The 20,305-nt window shown below is 40.7% G+C and overlaps 1 long non-coding RNA gene across 1 annotated transcript in view; it reads right to left on the reverse strand.

Moving 5' to 3' along the window:
- Positions 1-1,379: 1,379 nt before the first annotated feature.
- Positions 1,380-20,305, reverse strand: part of LOC107315642 — an 88,391-nt gene continuing 69,465 nt past the window's right edge. Inside the window, exons 2-4 of the long non-coding RNA XR_001555983.2 lie at positions 13,802-13,928; positions 13,472-13,571; positions 1,380-1,793 (exon numbers count right to left, since the gene is read on the reverse strand). This is a non-coding gene — a long non-coding RNA (uncharacterized LOC107315642). The remainder of the gene's footprint in view (positions 1,794-13,471; positions 13,572-13,801; positions 13,929-20,305) is intronic.

The following is a 20,305-nucleotide window of genomic DNA, read 5'->3' on the forward strand; positions in this document are numbered from 1 at the left end:
CATCCCTTGAAATCCCATCACCTGTTACTGTGACATAGCCAACACTGAGGGCACCTAATGCTGTTTCCTAGGCAGCAGCAGGCAGCCAAGCAGGGCAGCCCCATCACCAAGGTGCCTATTTGCACTACTGAGTAACACTTCTCACCTCACAGATTTGTAAAGGAAGCAAATCCATGCTTGCATTATATTAATTACATTCTCCCATCTCTTTACTCTGCATAACATTTGCAGAAAAGTCTTCTCCCAAACTCCATAAAGAATAACCTTCATGCTGTCCTTTTTCTTCTTCCTTAAAATTTTGTCACTTGCTTGCTTACAAGCACAGTAAATAACACGTGGTTTCCCCAAGGGAATTAAATCTTAGAAGTCTGTGGCTCGAGTTAAGGCCTTATAGTTTATCACTCGAGCAAGAGATACAAGTCTTCACATCCTACACAGAAGCAATAATTACACAAAGCTTTTTGTGTGTATGCATTCTATACATAAATGAGAAAGTACGGACCCATTACAAATTATAGCCATGAGCTTCTTCCACGTCCCCATTTCTTCAGTCTCTTCTCCTAGGCCTGGTGCCCTAAGGCCCATATTCTCCAAATCCTATAGTTAGATTTATTACTTCAGCACTACCACAGCAGCACTTGAAAAATTGGGAAGATTGTCATAGCCACAATACCAGCTACCAGTTTACTGTTAGTACGGGGAAACCCAGCTCTCAATGATTTATCCCTTCACGTGCTCCAGATGGTGAAGATCTCTTAAACCAGCCATGAGATGGATGTACATACTCATCTACTGCCAGACAATCCCCATCACCTACACATTACCTGGATATTTCTCTAGAACTAAGGATCTCCTTCTGATTCTGCCACTTCCTTGGGCTCTGAGGGGGGGAAAAAGCGCACTGTAACTATGTGCTACAAGCCTCCATTATATCATTCCGTTTTGGCCACCCCTGACCCCCCGTAGTCAGGGCAACACTGCCAGCTGAATGAACACAACCACACTATTTTCTTTTCCACTTGAGCCAGTCCAGCTACAATCATCCCATTTTCTGATTACTCACACAGTGCCCTGAACACATGAATGCCTTCAAAATGCACTACATTTAAAATATTCTCATGCAGAAATACTCCCCACAATATTTGCAAAGCAGCGTAGCAATGAGTCCTGGATGTGCAGACAGAGTTGAGGGACACACTCATTAGTGGGCTAAATCCATCCGAGCAAACAGAGATTTCCCAGCACCTCCCTAAAGTCAACTCACATAGCACAACCCCTCTCTGAGCTGTTAACATCCCTGAATTTCTTGCTGGACACAGCTGAAATACTGGCAACACATCCCTGCATGCATAAAAGCCATGACACCCAAACCCTGCTGTGCAGACCTGCTCTTAGAGGTGAAATGCTTCCCGAGCACCTTCCGACCCCTAGAGCTATCAGTCTGCTTGGAAGCTTCTTTTTAAAAGCAGTGACAAGAAATATATCTAAACCGGCCTTTCACTTATCCCATATTTAATACAGCTTCAACTCCCATTTGCTTTTGTATTATTTTGTATTTATATCTGCTTATTTCACTTGACTTCTCTAGTGCACAGGAGCCAGCAGGATGGAAAATGTAGTTAATGAAGCAATTCTCTGGTGTCTGCCTCTTGTTTCCTTATCAGGCTTGTTGCATGCAAAAATTGGCTGAACTTCCACCACTGTGCTTATCTCTGGAACCTCTGGCACACCCTTTAAAGCCATCCTTTCTGCCCTGGATGACAAGCCATGGACACAAGGCGGGACACAACCACCTGCAGAGATGTAGAACAAATCATCAGCAGATCAAACAAAGCATTTTGCTTCCTCCATTCCAGCCTGCCACTGGGTCTTGTTTGAGCTGACTCATTAGAAAGCCATAAAGGTCGGTCGTGCTCAGACTACAGATCTCCTTGGTAACGCTGCTTTTAAGTAATTAAATAACAGTCTTGCCATGACAGCCCCATGCTCTTCTGTGGGGTTCTTACCTCTACAATAATGGCGCACTACCAAGAAGCCAATTTCTGGATCTGAATTTTAGCTGCCTACAGGACGGGAAATATGTGAACAGGTAATAATATGCACATAGTAATGGAATAGATGTTAGTGCAATCAAGACCTGCCACAGTAATAGAGAACAACAACCCACAGCGACAAGTCAAAAAAACCAGAATATATACTTTTCCACACACACAGACACTTCCACACTAATCCTTGACCAGCTTGGCTCCCTTTTTGTTTGAGGGAGAATATTGTCCGGGATCTGAAGAACAGCAGCTTTTGCAGGTGGCACAGCAGTCTCTCCCTGTCACCCCTCCACTGTCCCCACTCAACTGGAATATCATCAGGACTAACTCTTTTGTAGCGAGTAACAGGCAGACACTGCCAGGATTTAAGGATTTAGCATAGCATGCAGGAAAAGCAAGAATTGCTGCTTTATTTTATTTATTTTTAATGTCCTACCACTTTTAAAGCTGCTAATTTTTCACCAATCATTCTGGTACCGTCTGTACCACACTACCTACTTATGCAGATTGTTTGCTGCCAAGCCATATAATTTTAATCAACAACTGACGTGCTCAACCCACCTTCTAATAAACAGTGATAAATAATTCCAATTAGATACTTAATACCAGGGCATGTGCCCTTAACCTATAATTGCACTTTTCCACTCATAAAGGGAGATAGCATAGTCCCTGCTATATATTTACAAATAATTTTCTCTCCTATTTTAATGCTTTCAGGGCTATTTGACATTTCATTCTCATGCTTTTCTCTTCCAATTATTTTTTATTGGCTGTGATTTTGTGCCTTCTACCATAGGTGCAGAGGGCCGTCTGCCAGCAATTCCACCTCTGCTACACAAGCCTTGTGTCAACATCTCCCTCCACCTAGACAACACTTGAAACCTAGAAAACAAAAATCAAGTATCCAGCCTGTTCTTCTCCTTCTATTGCCTTGCTGGCTTCACAATCAAGTCCAGACAACCAAACCTGAGACTTACATTAAAATATAATAATAATAAGAAGAAGAAATAAATAATAAGAATAAGAATAATAAAAAGCATTAAAAAGTCTAGTGACAAGACTGTGACCCCATGAAACAACACTCCAGTACAGGCATAGGAATATCAAAAGAGACTGGCATACTTCCATCTAATTTTGAACATCTCTGGTTTTATTTTTAATCTCTCTTCCCCAGATAGGCAGGATTTGCTTACAATTAGCCCAAACATTAAAACTGGAAAATATTGGTGAAGTATTTTGTTCATCTACCATTCAGTAGGTAAATATTCTTAATGAGACCATACAGAATTTGTGACCATTTCTTGCTTTTTTTGTCAGCAGAGTAACTGACTCAGAACTGGTTTCCTTTATCACCACTACTTCTAAAACCAAACTATTCTTCTGCTCATTTCTTTCAGGACCCTTTTAACTACTCCCAGCAGAGATACCACACTCCATCAAAGCACTGCTGCAGCCCTCACCAGCAGAGCATAAGCTGAAGGCACCTAATTTGGCTATCATGGTGTAATTAGCCAGCCCATCAAAGGCCTGACCCAGCTGCTGCAGATGCTCCATCACACAGAGCTGTATGTCTTTTGGAGAGACCTTGAGAAGCAACAGAGAAGCAGCAGAGCTGAGATCACATACACAGAATCAATGTGGAGTAATTTGGGTTTTCCCTTGTCCTCAAACTTAAGTTTTCTCTTAAATATTGCAGCCATTAGCCCTCTGACACCAAAGTAAATGCTCTCATTTCAGGCTCTGCGTGCTCTATCTTTAAGGGCATCATGGGTGTTTTCCATTTTCAGTATTCCTCATTAGAAGTCACTTGTATCTAACATTTACAGCCTTTAACGGAGCCACGTTTACCTTCTGTTGAATGTTCTGTGTTGGTTAAGGTCATTACTTTCATTCCAATGGAGAAGCACCAGAATTCCCCCATTATTTTCCTCTCAGACACCCTTCATTCCTTTCCACATTTTGCTCCATTTGCTCGCAGTCCTCCACCTTGTGATTTTAATGGCTATGCAATTGTTTCTCTAATTGAGCACTGACCTATTCACTTCTAAGACTATTTTTACTTTTCACTGCCTAAGGTTAATTTGCAGCCTCTCTCGCAGCCAGTGGAACTGCATTTATTACATTATGCAGAGCAGCAGGCTCTTCTTCTCTTTCTGGGACTGTGTATCATCTCCTTTATCTTCATCGCCTACCTCCTTTCCCGTCTCCAGCACATCCATTTGGAGATAGCACGGTGCTAAATCTTAGTTCTCTTGCCATTCGTATGATTGCAGCTGGGCACTATCATTTCCCTGCTGGGTAAATGCTTACTGTTCCTCGTAAACTTTAACACCTTGCTGCTCAGTCAATGCAGTAGTTTTGCAACTGTTGTTTTCGCTTCACCATATATTTCTTTTATCTAGTCAATTCCTGGGGTATTTGAGGTAAAGAAAATAGCTTTTGTCTTAGTTTTTCTTTGCACAGCAGTTTGTATTGTCTAAAGTTTAGTCTTTGCAAAAAGAAATTTCTAAACCATCATACCAGAGGAGCTCCTTGCACACTACTTGTCGTAGCCACGAGTATCTGAATTTCCTCAAGCCATTATTTCTCTCAACTTTGTTGTGACTGATTTTCTCAGCATTATTATGGATAGACACTCTCAAGGCCACTGGAGGCCAGAAAGGAACGTGGCTGAGTGCCTTTGGTCTGTCTCTGCTCACGATGATCCCAAACAACTTGCACTGCACAGTCCAGCCCTGCACAAACTCTACAGGTCCTGACCAGTATGGACCAAAAGCACACTGCATTCATCTCTTGCAATATCTAGGGCAGAAATATTGTATTTCACAGAGCAGCTGGATACCTGACTTCACTCTGCTCTGGAACAAAACCCAAATCTTTCTTAGTTCCCTCCAAATGAATTCACTGGCACAGCAGCAGCCTACCCCAGAACCTGAGCCCCATGAGATATAGCTCCAACTTGGCGTGAGCCGCAAGTGTGGGATGTCAGCAGCTGCTCCATATACATGTGAGCCCATGGGAAGCCCAATTCCTGTGGCAGCACCCCAGCACCAATGCTCCAAGCATTTCATTTTCGAGCAGAGCCCCTCTGCACCTTCCATTTGGAAAGACAAAGGCAGAAGAGATTCAATTTTTAGGAAGGATCCCTGCTAGTACCCAATTTTCATTGTATGACTTCTGTATCTAAACACAGTGTTTTCTTACTCTATTTTCCTCCAGTTCTGTCCTTAGACAGACATTTTTCCCCTTCATGCTCCTCCAGAACGTCATCCTCAATTAACGCGTCATCTGTACAATTTCCAAATTAGTGTAATTTAACATTTCTTGATTCCATTCACTTCATTCCTCAGGAATATTCAGCTCTGAAGTGTGACAGCAGTATCTTAGCTGTATATTAAAAGCACAGAACTCTCTTCCTCCAGATCCAATTACCTAAACTCATCCTTGAGTCAAACAACTATTAAAGCCATCCACTCCATTTCCATCCCCACATAAGGCTAGATTAAACAATGGATTGAATCATACAACAGATCAAATGGAATTATACAGTTGATTAAATCCATCGTATTAAAAAGAAAACTGCCTACAAATGTTTTCTTCTAGAATTTTGTGCTAAGCATGTCAAAATAACCTCCAGGAAACATCAAGTGTTAAGGATGCTCTTTTTCAGTTCTCAATAGTATCAGCAATAGGATATCTTGATAAAAACATGCTTAATGTCACAGCAATGCTGACAATGAAAAATAAACAGACAATTATTAAAAACACCTTTGCATCTGGGGAAGATGCAACAATTAAGCAGTGCAAATAAAAGGTTATGCAATTTGAAGCCAGGTTAGCGTGACCGTAACAAAATTTAAACCTATATTCATGGTTAAGGCCATAGAGGTCTCCTGGCACCTAACAAAACGTGAGAGGTAATGCAGATGTACTTCCAAAAGTTCTGCAAGTCTTGAGTCTGAACCTGGCAATAATATTCAATTTCATTCATCATTATCTTTTCATTAAAGCTACTGTTCTTAAAATCCTGCTTTTGCTTTATGATAAAGTTATCATTTCAGTATTCCTTCAGTCTCAAGATTTGTTAGAAATGTTTCCTTGTTCCTCTAGAGAACATACACGTGCTATACGTGCACCATACATACACCATATGTGTACTATGTGATATATATAATCCACTTGGAAGACATTTTAACTTTTTACCCATGCGTGTCCTAATAAAACTCCAAAGCAGACTTTCTATTTATGCATTCTACAAGGCATGTTTCTCCTAAGCGATGCTTAGCATCAGAAGATCCCAAAAAGGCTTAAGGATTTCTTGTTTAGAGGACATTTAATCCCAGATCTACCCCTTTTGCAAGCGTATTCAAGCCATATTACATCTTCCTTTTGCAATTCTTGACCTGCTTATTATAAATCACAAGTTCTGAAGATTTATAGCTTTATCTGCCACTAAGCATATTGTGCTGACCTTGCTGGTTGTTTGATGTCTTCTGCCATGTTTTTTTATTCACTTGCAGTTTTTTTGCATATTTTTTTTCCCTATAACTTCTACTTAGAAATTACTCATTGCTTTGCTACTCACATTAAGTTCTTTTTGAGACTGCCTCTGCTTTCATTTTGCTTGTTTGCTGTTTGTACCTGACTGCATCACTGTTGACCACCCATATCTTAGTCGTTAGAAACCAAACATTACCTCAGTATAATAGTTTCCAAAAATACAAAAGCTTCAAAACAAACAACACTAAAACCCAAGCTAATTTCCAGCTTGAAACATTGTTGTAAAGATTCTAACAAATGTCTCTAATTCCTTAGGCTGACTCTTTCTAATTCACGCTAATGAGCCGCTCTGAACACCTCTGACAAAATGTGTTCATTTTTTACTTTTGAAATATACAAATTGAGAGTATTTTTCTCTTGATTGCATATTTTAAAGCTTCTCACTGCACTATTTATCTCTAAAAAGCATAATATGCAGCCTTGAACCAAATTCATTTCCATAAGATGCTGTTGTTTTAACCCTTGATGCATATCAGAAGTATTTCATTGGCACCTCACTGCCACCCTTTTCCTTCATAGCAAATATATCTCGAATAGACCACAGCAGAGTCACTGATGTCACAGAGTTAAGGGTTTCCTCTGAAATCTCTCTTTTTTCCTAGGCCTTAACTAGTAGAGGTGGTCTGAGAATTCATTTACAACATTTGTATTTCAGTTTTGAGAGGAAACATTACTGCTCTGTTCATCTTTCAAGTACTCCAGGTTCCCTTTCTCTGGGACACTGTGCCATCTGCATTGCATACTGCAAGCGTACACAAAATGTCCAGGGAGCTTTCCAAACATACAGTACAGAATCCTTATTGAGAATAAGCTGCAGGTCAGAAAGATATGAGAGAAAGGCAATATTTACTTCAGGGTTTGAACACTCAACATTTACAGTCTTGGCTGGAGGAAGAATCACTGCAGTAAGCTGTTAAAAGAAATGAAACATACAAGCAGGCCAGCACTGGCAGCATTTTGGTGAATCCACCAAAATTGGAGTCACCATTTGAGAGTGGTGGCCGTAAGCAGAGGCTAAGAAGAGGCAAAGAGTAATACAGACATGGGGCGATACCTTCCGTGTTACCAACTCTCAGTTGCAGTAGAGGAAGGCACGAGACAGTCCTTTAATCATCAGTAAAAAGCTGGACACACATGCAGTGAATTCTCATTAGTGTGCAGTTAAGCAGCACTACCTGTTTTGTTATTACATTTCTAACATATTAGTGCTGAGGTACCTCATTTTGGATAAACTTTGTGCTGCCTTCTGTAACAACTGAACAAACTGAGATCTTTTTTTCCCCAAAAATCCTTCAATTCAGGCAAGATTACAGCTCAGATCAAAGAAAGGCAGGTGGGAAAAGATGGAGACAAGCTCAGGATGCTGTCACATCCTCCACAGGCATGGCAGAAATAAAGAGAACTGGATTTCTTCAGTAAAGAAAATTAGTTAGTTTGGCCCCATAATGGTGAAGGTGACACTTTTAGATTTCAATTTGTCATGGGGGAACTCACACTGGCCATGAGATTTCCATCTGGGCCGCCCTGGGATGTGAGTACAAGCGATGGCATGTGAGCACCAATGCTGGGGAAAGACAGCCAAGTGGGAATGAAAGGAGAAGAGAAGAGACAACATTGATTACATTTGTAAATTGTTAGAAGCTATACTGCAAATACATAAATCATAAACTGAGCCTTCAGCCAAAAATCAGTGTCTTCACACCATTTTAAACCGTGTATGTTTGGTACTCTCTTGTCATTGTATTCCTGCCCTGGATTTCAGTTTAGGACTAGCCAGTAGGATCACAGTATACTTGAGTTGCTCTCTCAGGCTGAATTTCACTGAATTCAGTGACACTGTTCCCTTAGGGGAGATTTTAGACTTTCAAAATCAAGTAAAATAGTTGAAAGTGAGGGGTTAAGATGGAATAGGCCATTGATCTCTGGAGAGCTCTGGGCAGGTAAAGGACACGCATACTGGTTGTAGTTTTGGCAAAGTAAATACTCTGAAACCATAATGAGGTTATGTCAGATGAAAAAAAAAAGTCATTCAAAAGGCTCTTTTAACCACCTTTACTGCTGTAGTGAAAATTAAAATGATAAATCATCCTTTGACAGGAAACAATTTTAAAGAGCTGTTTTAGATTTGGGCTCCAGCAACCATCATGAGCTTTTTGCACGCCTCTGCCGCACAGTTTAATAGGATGACACTCCATACAACAGGAAAAATTAAGGGTCTGAGATGTGCTGGTTTCAACCCAGGAAAAGAGATCAGCACAGTTACTAAGATTTTAAAATAGATTAGCTTGTCTGTTTCTGCCAAATTAACTACAGCAGTAGAAGCATTTCCCATCATAAACATACCTCTATGGACTAGGTGGAAAATACAGCCCAGTGGTAGCATGAAAAGCACTCAGTTAAATACAGATGGCCTGATTAGTAAGCAGGAAACCAAAGCACTACTCGATTTGCAGCTATTATAACTAAGCACATTACAGATGCTCTTATTTACATATCAGTACAATACTAATAAACTTGGCTCACAGCTGCTGCACTGCATTACAGGATACCAAACAAAAGGAAATACCAAACCTTGGCATAGTTCTGTTCTCTGGCAAATGACTCACATGGACATTTTTGGAGTTTGCTTTCAGACAGCAAGCCAACTTATGACGGGATTTGGAAAACAGCATCGCTGTTCTCATCAAGGTGGCTAGAACAACCTTCACCAACACAAAGGAAACTCTTAAACTGCAGAGTTTCATGCAACTGGGTGAACTGCTCTGCAGTATTTGCAGACAGACAAACCCCTAGACTGCTGGAAATCCAAAATATTCTGCTACACTTTTCACAAGAGCATGTCTAGTTTAAATCAAGTCATAGTATAAGACAGTTCAAACTGCAAATCTTATCAGCCCTAACTTGATGATGTATTTGGATGTATTTGTAAAATCTAGGCATGGTGGTATAAAAGAAAGGTCTTCTGGATTCAAATCTGATGGCAGCCAGAAGGAACATGGCTGGTCTCTTTTAAGAATCACAGAATAATTAAGGTTGGAAAAGACACCTAAGGTCATGTAGTCCAGCCACCAACATCAGTTCATAAACTGTATCCCTATAGAGACAAGGGTGTGCTACATCCAATGATCTATTTTGATATTTGTTTCTTCTAAGGCTTTGTGATATCATTAATAGAGGACATAAAGGCCAGCGCAGAGTCCAGACTTCACTGACAGATGTTGTACGGCCAACAAAGCACAAGAAGAGACCTTCAGAACTCACTGCAACTAGTCCCTCTATAGTCAAACTGTGTTTAAATCTATATGAAAAGGAAACAACTTCTTCTCTGATAAAAAGCAGGCTGTCCTCACTTAAAGGGACAACGGAGATAAGGAGGTTAAATCTGTAAAGATCCCGGAGGACCCTAAACTGGTCTTTTTGTGAGAATGGGGAAAGAAAAGCCTTTTTTGATTAAGTGAGTCTTTTTGTTGTTGTTGTTACAGATGTAAGGAGGAGCAGAGAGCCAGGTGAGGCAGGACTACAGGAAGGAAAGCTGGCCAGGGTCTTGCTGCCATCCCAAAAGCCATTTAACCTGGGTCTGGAAGCAGGGACAGACCTAAAAGAACACAGTGGTAGGGGAAGAGTTAGGTATTCGTCTTTTGTATTGCTCTGTCTCATCTAATAGTCGGTTTGAACAAGTTACTTATGACAGTGAATAATGAAACCAGGATTTTAAATTCAAAAGCTTTTTAAGGCTTCTGTGAATGGCTTGATAGAGGCTCGTTTGTTGAGCAATAGGGATTCTTACATTCATTGAAGAACCAATATGTTAGTTTAGTGAAAGAAATCCATGAATGATAGTACTAAAACTTTCCATTTCAACTTTAGTGGATGAATAGTCTTGCTTTCCTCAATAATTTTGCCCTGGTGACATAATAGAATACTTTTACGTTTTGCCTCAGAAGGTATGAGGACTTCTTCCTTGGGTTCCACATATATTGTTTTAAAAGTTGCTCATTACAGCTTAATAAGCAATGGAAATTTTTCAAATTGGGGAAAAGCAGTAAAAAGTGAGTCAAAAACCTCAGTGATGAAGCTGATGTGGAAAATGGTGAAGAGGTAGGTGAGCACTCGACCACCCTAGATACTACCAAGCATGGCTGAAGGGACATTAGCACAATCTATGAGACACTGAAAAAGAATGAGTTTGTACATCAGTGTACTGCATATGTATGTTCAAATGTATGCACTGTTCAAATGTAGAGCCTAAACTCTGAGAGAGTGTGCTTGCTTGTCAAGTCACCTGATATGTATTGTGAGCAATAAAGGAATGCTTCTATCTAGCACCTCCCTGGAGTTAGAGAGTTTTCTTTCCAGATTTTGGATGGCAGGCCCAAAAATGAGGTCTAAGTGCATATAAAGGGACAACTAAAGGGGCCTGTTACAAATCCAGAGGTACAATCTAATAACAAAATTTGGGAGAAGAAACCATATTCACTGGATTCCCATGATCCTGTATCCCTCATTCTAACAGTTTCAGGAGATTTCCCTTAACAAGCAGTCTTAATATGCTCCATTTACAGCCTTTAACTCATTGGTTTCATTCTGCTGTAAGGAAACATTTATGTAAATATGATAAAACTGCCAGCAACATCAGCTCTTCTTTTACGTCGAACATTTAAACTGTTTATGGGTTGTAGTTTTCTGCATATTACAAGATTTACTACCATTGCAGCCTGTGATACTGCGTGATGTACATTACCCAGTTTGATATGGTAACTAATGATGGTAACAGCTGTAATGGTCTGAGCTACATCGCAGCAAAAGTCTGCACGCTCAGCTCATGAATAGAGTTGTGAATTTCAGAGTAATGCCAAGTGAATCAAGAGGAAGCAGCAGAGAATCTACAAATCTCTTTTATCAGTTATGGGGAGAGGAAGAATTATATGATTTAGAATCATAGACAGAATTACTCAGGTTGGAAAAGACCTCAAAAATCATCAAGTCCAACTGCAGCCTAACCGTAGTACTCTAACTCTAACAACCCTCTGCTAAATCATATATCTGAGCACGACATCCAAACGGCTTTTAAACACATCCAGGGATGGTGACTCAACCCCCTCCCTGGGGAGCCTATTCCAGTGTTTAACTACCCTTTCTGTAAAGAAGTGTTTCCTAACACCCACAACACATGTGCTCTGGTACAAACGTTATCTGCACATCCAGTGTGAGCAGTTGTGTACTTATCCATCCATTTGGACATAAAGCTATGCTCACAAATGCTTGAAGCTCAGATGCACGTGGGTGGCACAAAGAACATGAGAAACGCACCGTTATCCCACACCCTTCATTTCTTTGACATTTATGGGCCAAATTCATGCATAAAGTCTGCTTGCTTTGCTCCTCTTTCATGACACAAAGCAATTGTAAACCTTGCTCAACTACTCAGCTAAATTGGATTTACTGCACCTTTGAATCTCCCCAGAACAGAAAAGCACCTGGAGCTTATCAGTAAGCCTGCCCCTGTGCTGCCCATAAATGTAGTACATGCAAAGATCATCTGCCTACACTGTACGCAGTGCTCCTGCTATCACTCCTCTCCCAGTCCGCCTCTATTAAAATGCTTTTACATTCTCTGGGCAATATTTTACTCATCATACAGACAAAGCCTTTTCTTTCATTTTTGCTTCATCTAGAAATCTTTCATTTTATGACAAATAATATTTGTGAACCGATAGGCAAACCCATGTCTAGGAGTACTCATAGTGTGCCACCTGGCAGCTCTTTAAATTATTACAATTATATTACAACTCTCAGCAGAACTACCTGGAGAGGAACTTGCTTTTTCTGAGAGAATCCAATAGTAACAGCTAAAGCTGGATTGCGCCTTTGAACTTCAGATAAGGTGTTTTATTAGAAAATTCGCTGTTTGCTGCAGTTTAGTCCAGCTGAAACCAGAAAGGGGGGAAAACTATTTGCTACTTGGGAGGGGAGCTTTAAATTGATCATTTTCATTCAACAGACCTTTTTCCTATTCCCTATGCAAATGTTGAGCTGAGAACACTACATAGACCACACTATGCCAGCAAAACCCAGCAGCTGAAGCTGTAAGGAGAGTGGCCACATAATAATACATCAGCCTCTTTAGGTAGTGATGTTATACTTGTAAGGTGTAAATCTTTTCCAGTTACGCTACTTCAGCAAGTTTTATGAATCTGTACAACTACTGATTCCAGTACGGAGCACTAAAACTGCCCAGCACTGTTCAGTATCTAGTTCTTCAGAAGTATTTGCACAGGAAAGAGCCTCCCCCACTTGAAAATATGACACCGCTTAAAACATCAACAGCTTCTACTGCTTCACAATAAGCAATAAATATAGAAGTAACAATTGGCTCTGAGGTGCAGTGCTTATCCTCGGCAGCTTACAGGTGAGGATTGGAACAATAACTCAGAAGAGATCAAGTCTGTATTCTTTGACTGAGAGCTTCACTGTCAGCCCAGAGGAGTGTCAACAACCTTGTTCCTTATCTATACAGACAAAGAAATACAAAAGAGGCAAGAGTGGAAATGAACAAGGTGAGTCAAACAGCAGAGAGATCTCACGATCTCAAGCAACGGTCCTTGAAAAGATCCACTTTCAAAAGCTTGAATAGCACCCAAGCAATTTTTGTTTTCATTTCTTTAAGGTTTCCACACATCTTCAAGCACAGCACACAATGCAAAGGAGAAGAAGGAAGTCAAGACCCAAGAGAATTATAGTGGTTAGGGTACATTATAAACGAAGAATACTTGTAAGAAGCTTGATCAGCCTATCCCACCATTACAGAAATATTGGAGAGTCTACCAGATACCTGTCTGGAAATGGCAGCCTGATGAGTCACTTACCATGTAAAAAAAACCAGGCATGTGCACAGCCTTGTGACAATACTGGCACTACAAGTACAAATGTCCTTGCCAGATAAGAGACTTGCTCTCTCCTCATCACCTAGAGGGGAAGATGGCTATTAATAGCACTGAATAATCATTTTAATCACTGGTGAATGCTTTTGTTTACAGCTTTATGATGCACTGCTTTTGCAGAGCAGATACTCGGTACTTCATCTAACACCATTAGATCCTGAGCATCTGCATCAGCTTTTAACTGTCCAATATATTATGCTCCAAAATATGAGTTGTTTTGGTTTAGCATATCTTTTTAGCCACCAAATAACTCACCCTACCAGCAGAGAACACAGCTCCTTCCAGATCACTCCACATAGCTCCATTTCACCATTTTCATATACTGCTTTCTCCAGTTAAAGAGATGCCTTCCAGTGGTGAGTAGATTGTATCAAGTCAGTACCTGTGCAGGAAAAAAACAGATGAGATTTGCTGCAGTGAAAACCCTTTTTTGCTAATTCTTTAGAAAAACTAAGGCTAAGAAAGGCAAAGTAGGAAGAAGAAAGTCGTGACATTTTTGGACCCAATTCAAATGTGTAAAGAGTATAACAACATCCCACATTAGTTTAAGGCTTGCTCTAGATCATTTGTACAGCCTCCTCAGTAACTCTCATTTCAGGTGGAATAAATACTTACAGCACGCACTGGCATATATACCTTCTAGATATATATCAGCCATTATATTAACATAAAGCAAGTTTTATTTCATTACTTAATGCATTAAAATGCAGTCTTTTCTAGTAGAAGAAAAAAAGGCTCAGCATTTGCTCTGGTACTCTGCAGGTATATTCAGAATGAACATTAGAATGCTTTTATATATCTGGGGACAGGCAGATGTCAGCTCATTGAATTCATTGCAGACCAGGTCAAGCCAGCTTCAGAGTATAAGGCAAGACTCATCTATCCACAGCAGACTGAGGAATACCTTCAGGAACAGAAGGGATTTGTAATAGCATTCAGCACAAGCCATGTGTTTAGAATCAGCTGCTATCATATACCTCTGTAATGGGATCGGTGCCCTCCTATTATCACACACGCTGAAGCATTAAGTGATCAAGCCAATTATTTTTCTTGCTTTTCATCATCCCATACTTCACACTGCATTCTGCAACGACGGCTTGGAGAATATAATCAGTACACTGTGCAAAACCACACCTTCCCAAATGTTCTTACAGTCTGTTCCATCAACTTCAGCTTTACTTCTCTTCCGTCCAGCAGCCTCAACCACATAATCAGCACCCATTTCTTAACATCTTGGAAGTAATTCACATACATCGGTCCATCACCTCTGCTGATCAGTGCCTGTACCTACAGACTTAACATGCACCATTCACATTTCCTGAAGCTTTACTAGTAACCAAAGAGAGTACAGCTCAATCTATTTTATGCTAAGTGTACAATGCAGACCTAATGTCCATTCTTTTCAACAGTGTGAATCTTACAAATGTGAATTTCTGCAAATACACGCATTTGGCAATGTCAACATCTATATTAAATCTTAGTAAGCTGCTACAGACAGGGGCACCGCATCAGATGAAATAAACCCCGTTGGTATCACAATGTACCTTTGCATAACTCAACTAACAAATAAAAGCTGCTGTGCTTCCACATGCAGCTGTAATTTAAGTAAGTGCTGCAATTAAAATGCAATCTTTTTCATTTGCGATGACTTGGCAGTGTATATTTTATATGCCACATAAATATCACATTGTGAGAGCATTGCATTAACAATAAATAAATGAATAAATGGGTGTTTGTTTTTTAAGACTCCAATACCTTCCAGAAATAATAGAAAAAAGTTTCTGCATATATCCACCAAGGTTAGGTAGGCATGTGTGGTGTCTGACCAGGCTTCAGGACGTGTGCCTTTTCTCCCCAGCCTGCAAACGGGCCTTCCTCAAAGAACTGGTCTGAGTGGTGTCCTGTTTCAAACCTACCATCAAAGCAATGTTGATACTGAAAATGAAAAACAACTGAGGATTACATTACTCATTCTTCATATTTGTCATTCTATACTCAGGCAGCTCCTCACAGATGGTGGTGGGTTTATGGCCACGTACATATCAGATACCTGAATATCTAAAATGGGAGCAGTTCAAAACAAATCCCATGTGCTGACCCCGATGTGACAGCAAAAACCTGTCCAATGGATTTTTGAATACACTGGAAATTCATTTTTCCACAATAAGCTCCTCAGTAAATAATTCCAGAAGATGGTTGTTTCTGACATTTGTCCTATTATCTTCAGTTTGTTTTCTACAGCAAAAGGAATAGATTTCTATTTCTGCAATTCTCACTCGATTCAAGCAGTTCCCCTGAAGTCACAGCAGTGCTTCTCAAACGCATCACGGCTGCACAGTTATACCATGAGGCTGTGAACAAGTGTGGAAAGGGGCAGGAAAATTGAGAGCTCAACAGAAACCAAGATATACATTTTTCAGCAGGAGAACAGAGGGATGTGTAAAAAGCAGAAGTATTACGGTCGATCTAATACTGTACGACAACTTCTTCACATTGATTTGTAACATTCTGAGTTCAGCCAAAGAGCTGAATACTCAATTTTTCCGCAGTGTTTTAGCTGATGACAGTTTCTTTATCGAAACCGGGCACATCCTCCTTTATCTTCTCCAAACCCTTTCTTAGCGCTCTCTGTTTCTACAGCAGATGCATCATCCTTTTTTTGACCACAAGAAAACAGCCCTGCTGACTGCTATCAGCAGCATCAGCTCCTGTTCCCCCTTCCCCAAAAGCAAAAGGCACACTTTTCAGGCAACGGTACCACCTTTTCCACCCAAAACAAGGATAAAAACATTCAGTACCATTTCCAGCGGCTGGGACAAACCCCTCCAGAATGAGGCCACATCTAGGATACACACGTGCTTTAATTTAATTAACAAGAAACACCAGCAATTTTAATCACAAAGCATCTGATGTTCCTCATCAGCAAAAAGGTCACATCAGCTCTGAGTCTCTTCTCCTATTGCTCCTTTTGTCTCAAATCTGAACCCCCAGTTTTTTGGGGGGGAAATACAAACAAAAGATGAAAGTTATTTTGACTTTTATTTTACCCCTGAACACAGGAGATGATTTAGAGTACCAAGGCACTGTAATTGCATCTGCTACTGTTGCATTTCTCTTCTTCAAAGCTGATTTCGGCGTTTCTTGATGGTGCATTTTGTTGACCAACAAAGAAACATCCTGAAATACGTTTCCATCTCCCTCGTATTGATTTAAGCCAAGCCTAGCAATCACTTCAAATCTAACACTTTACAGTTTGCCAGAACAGCCTGAGACACATGAGGAAAAAAAAAAAAGGTTCTCAGCACAAGCAGGTGCATCACAAGCACTTGACAAACCCCAAAGCAATAGGGCAGATCATTTTTCTCCAAGCTCAATAGGAAGAGTCTCATCTCCAAAGCATCAGACTTCTGCAAGCTGTCAAAGCCCACTGGTGAATGAAAGGCTGGAAAACATGACGTACATTTTACAGGTGAGGAGATGCATCTTTTATCAACCAGAAATTGGCAACAAGTCCAGCTTCCTACAGGATGCACTGTGCAGGACAGCTCTATAAATCAAACCTGGAAATGAAGGCCAGTTTTGGAACAGCGGGGCAGGTGCCAGCTGCAACATGGTGCCTCATGGCACAGAGTCCTCCAGGACTAAGCCTTCCTCCATTAAATGATAGAATCATAGAATCCTTAGAGTTGTAGTAATCAGACCCCAGAGGATCGTCGACAGATGACTAGAGGAAACAACACAGATCTTTTTCGGTAGCAGTTAATTCAGACAAAGCTTGCATGATGTTGGCGCCAATGCTATCAGACAACAAAAGGCCTCATCATATTTTCCCAGCCCCACGCAGTATTCATTTGTGTCCCTCGGCTAACTATGCAGAATCACAAAAGCAATATAATTCTGCATCAGGAGGACCTGACACAAAGAGCAAGAAGAAAATGTCATCTGCAGAAACAAACTGGATAGTTCCATTGGAGACTGCAGCGATGACTGAAAACAAACTTAGCTCTAGGCACACTTAGGAGGTTTACTGTTCAGACCAGCACAGGATGAGCTGTCAAAAATTCCTTCCTAGAAGAGTTAAGCAAGGAAATACCCAGCAGAAGACAGAGCAGAGCACAGATTCCTAGCAGAAGGCCCCAGATTTGCAAGGAAATAGTAATGCTCAATAAAATGAGCTACTTGAATATTTTTTCACTTATGCAAATACTTCTCCCTGCTTGTTTTGTACCTTGTATGATCTGCCTCTCCCACTTCTGCTTTTACTGAACCATAAAGAATACACCAGGGAAAGATCAAGCATTAGAATTTCTGTCATTCTCATAAGCAAAGCCACAAAGAAATAAGTCTTGCATGTTAATCATTTTTGAAGCCTTGTAATTGTTTTCCAATGAAGGTTGATGATGGTACAATAGATCTCTAAAGAGTTATGTTCAGTAAAATGACTTTTTTCATGCTGTCTTACATATATAAACAATAAGCCTGGGGAACAGCCACATACTCTAATAGCTAGTTCCCCTGATAAAGCCCTACACATGAAACTTGTAGAACACAAAGCTCTCCACATTCAATAAGTACATGCAAAGTTATGTGTTAAAGCGCAAATGTGGTTTCCACCTTAACACCCACCAAACAAATGAATTTATTAAAATATCAGTTCATGACAAGAAGACAGTTTGCTCATCTACTGCATGGAGCAGCAACGATGATTATCACAGTATCTTAATGCTACTTTAGTTGTTGAATGACACAGCTTTAATTGCTTAAAACACAAACTGCCATTAGATTGATTTTGTGAAGTCAGGCTCACCAAATACCTTTCAAATTTCAACACAGAAACTCCTTTGTTAATATTTACAGGTGTAACTCTAATGCTAACCAGTAAAACAAGGCACATGAAGCACAAAACACACTATAAGGTATAGTGCACCAGGCATGTATCTGAATTGGAAACTTTTTACAGTCGGGTTTCAAGTTCGATAGCTTTGTTCACTTAAAAGAGTGTGTCTTCTGTGAGATTTCTGCTTTTATTACCTCACTTCTGTTAAGTCAAAAGGATTCTCGCTGTGATAATAAGCTACCAGAGGCTGCCTGTTAGACGCATGCCTATCCTCGCAGAAGCAAACACAGTGAAACACTATGATGCTCCCACTGTAAAGCCATAAAACATTTCTCATGACACCCGCATGGTGCAATTAGAAGCACAAACCCAGTTCAAAAGCAGGTCTAGTTTTTCCTCTTGCTGTTTGCATCTGATTCCGTTCTGCTGCCTTGACCAGCCGTGAGAACTGAGGTCTGAAAAAGGAATGGCAGCAGGGACAACCCTCTGGGTGGGTATTAGGCTTCAGAGACCCAAAAGAAGTCAAAAGACCTCATACAGAAGAGGAGACCATAGGCTGGAAGCCTATGGACTCTGCCACATCTCTACCACCGTTCCCAAAGAAGATCCTTCCCCGTACAGCAGCTAGAGCTCAACACAGGACAAGTAGGGTGCTCAGGAGCTGCCTACATTAGCTGCAAGGACACAGACTACATCAAAACATGGACAAAGAAAACCCAAAGATCACTTCATCTGCCCTCCAGGAAGAAAGCTGGTGCCCAGTCCCATTTTATCAGTAGTTCTAGAGACAGCAATGCCAAGAAGTAAGAGCAGTGTTCTCACAACATGTTGCATTGAAATATAACAGTCTGAAAGGTTACAGAAGTGGGGGACAATCATAGAAGCTGCCACACGGGTATCTCATTATAGGCCATCACAGGAGCACAAGCCTCAGATATCACCAAAGCTAGCATCTCCCCAGCACAGCAGGTCCAGTTGTCTTGGAAAAAGACATTTAATATCCTAAACTTTGTTATCCCAGGGTACAGCACCATTCTGACAGTCAAGACTGGATGCCAAGTCGCTGCAATACTACCAAACAAACCTCCAGCAGAGTCAGCTTGTGTAGGAGGACCTGCTTGGAAAATGCCTCTCCACTGCCACAGCTGCTGGGGCCCTGTTGTCACGTCACCCAAGGCTAGATGATTGCCAATACACCTGCATCAGCAAACTGCTATTAATGACTGTAACATGTGGGGATGCTGACTGCATGGTGCCAGATGGTGCTCTGAAAATGGCGCTGACTCACAGAAGAAAGGAATAATGAGATACTAAGCTACCAATAATTTAGCTTGACTCTAAATCCCAGAGTGCCATTGTCTTCCAGTAAATATCCCATAATACCCATCAAATGAAGAACCAGAAGGCATATAGCTAAGCAGCACAGAAATGCATCACAACTACTTAATGCGTTGTGCTTTTGTGTATCAAAGGGATATTTTGCATAACAGAGGCAGGAAGAAAGGAAACAGTGCTGCCAGGGATGAGGGATAAACCTTCACAGTCCTTTTGGGGCAGCCCAAAGCCCCACACAGATTTTGGCTGGGTGTCATGCAGCATTTTGCAGTGCTTTGCAGTCACTGTGGTAACAGGTCTCCAGCTCCCTCTTGCATGGTGGTCACAGATGCTATGTCAGAGATCAATAGTTCCCTCTGAGCAAGTCACCCACCACTGGCATCTCCAAGATGCTATTTTTACTCTACAACCAGATTTCCATCCCAGGGCATTTTCATTGATTTGCTATTTGTGTTGTTTTCTTTTTGTTTTGTTTTATGCATTTTCAGGAATGGAGATACAGCCAGTGCTAAAATACCTTTCCTGAACCAGTTCTATTCTGCAATGTTCGTATCATTTAAATATATTTCAAGTTGCACTTCAAAGTT

This window comes from Coturnix japonica, chromosome 6 (genome assembly GCF_001577835.2).
Source record: "Coturnix japonica isolate 7356 chromosome 6, Coturnix japonica 2.1, whole genome shotgun sequence".
NCBI classification, from domain to species: Eukaryota; Metazoa; Chordata; class Aves; order Galliformes; family Phasianidae; genus Coturnix; species Coturnix japonica.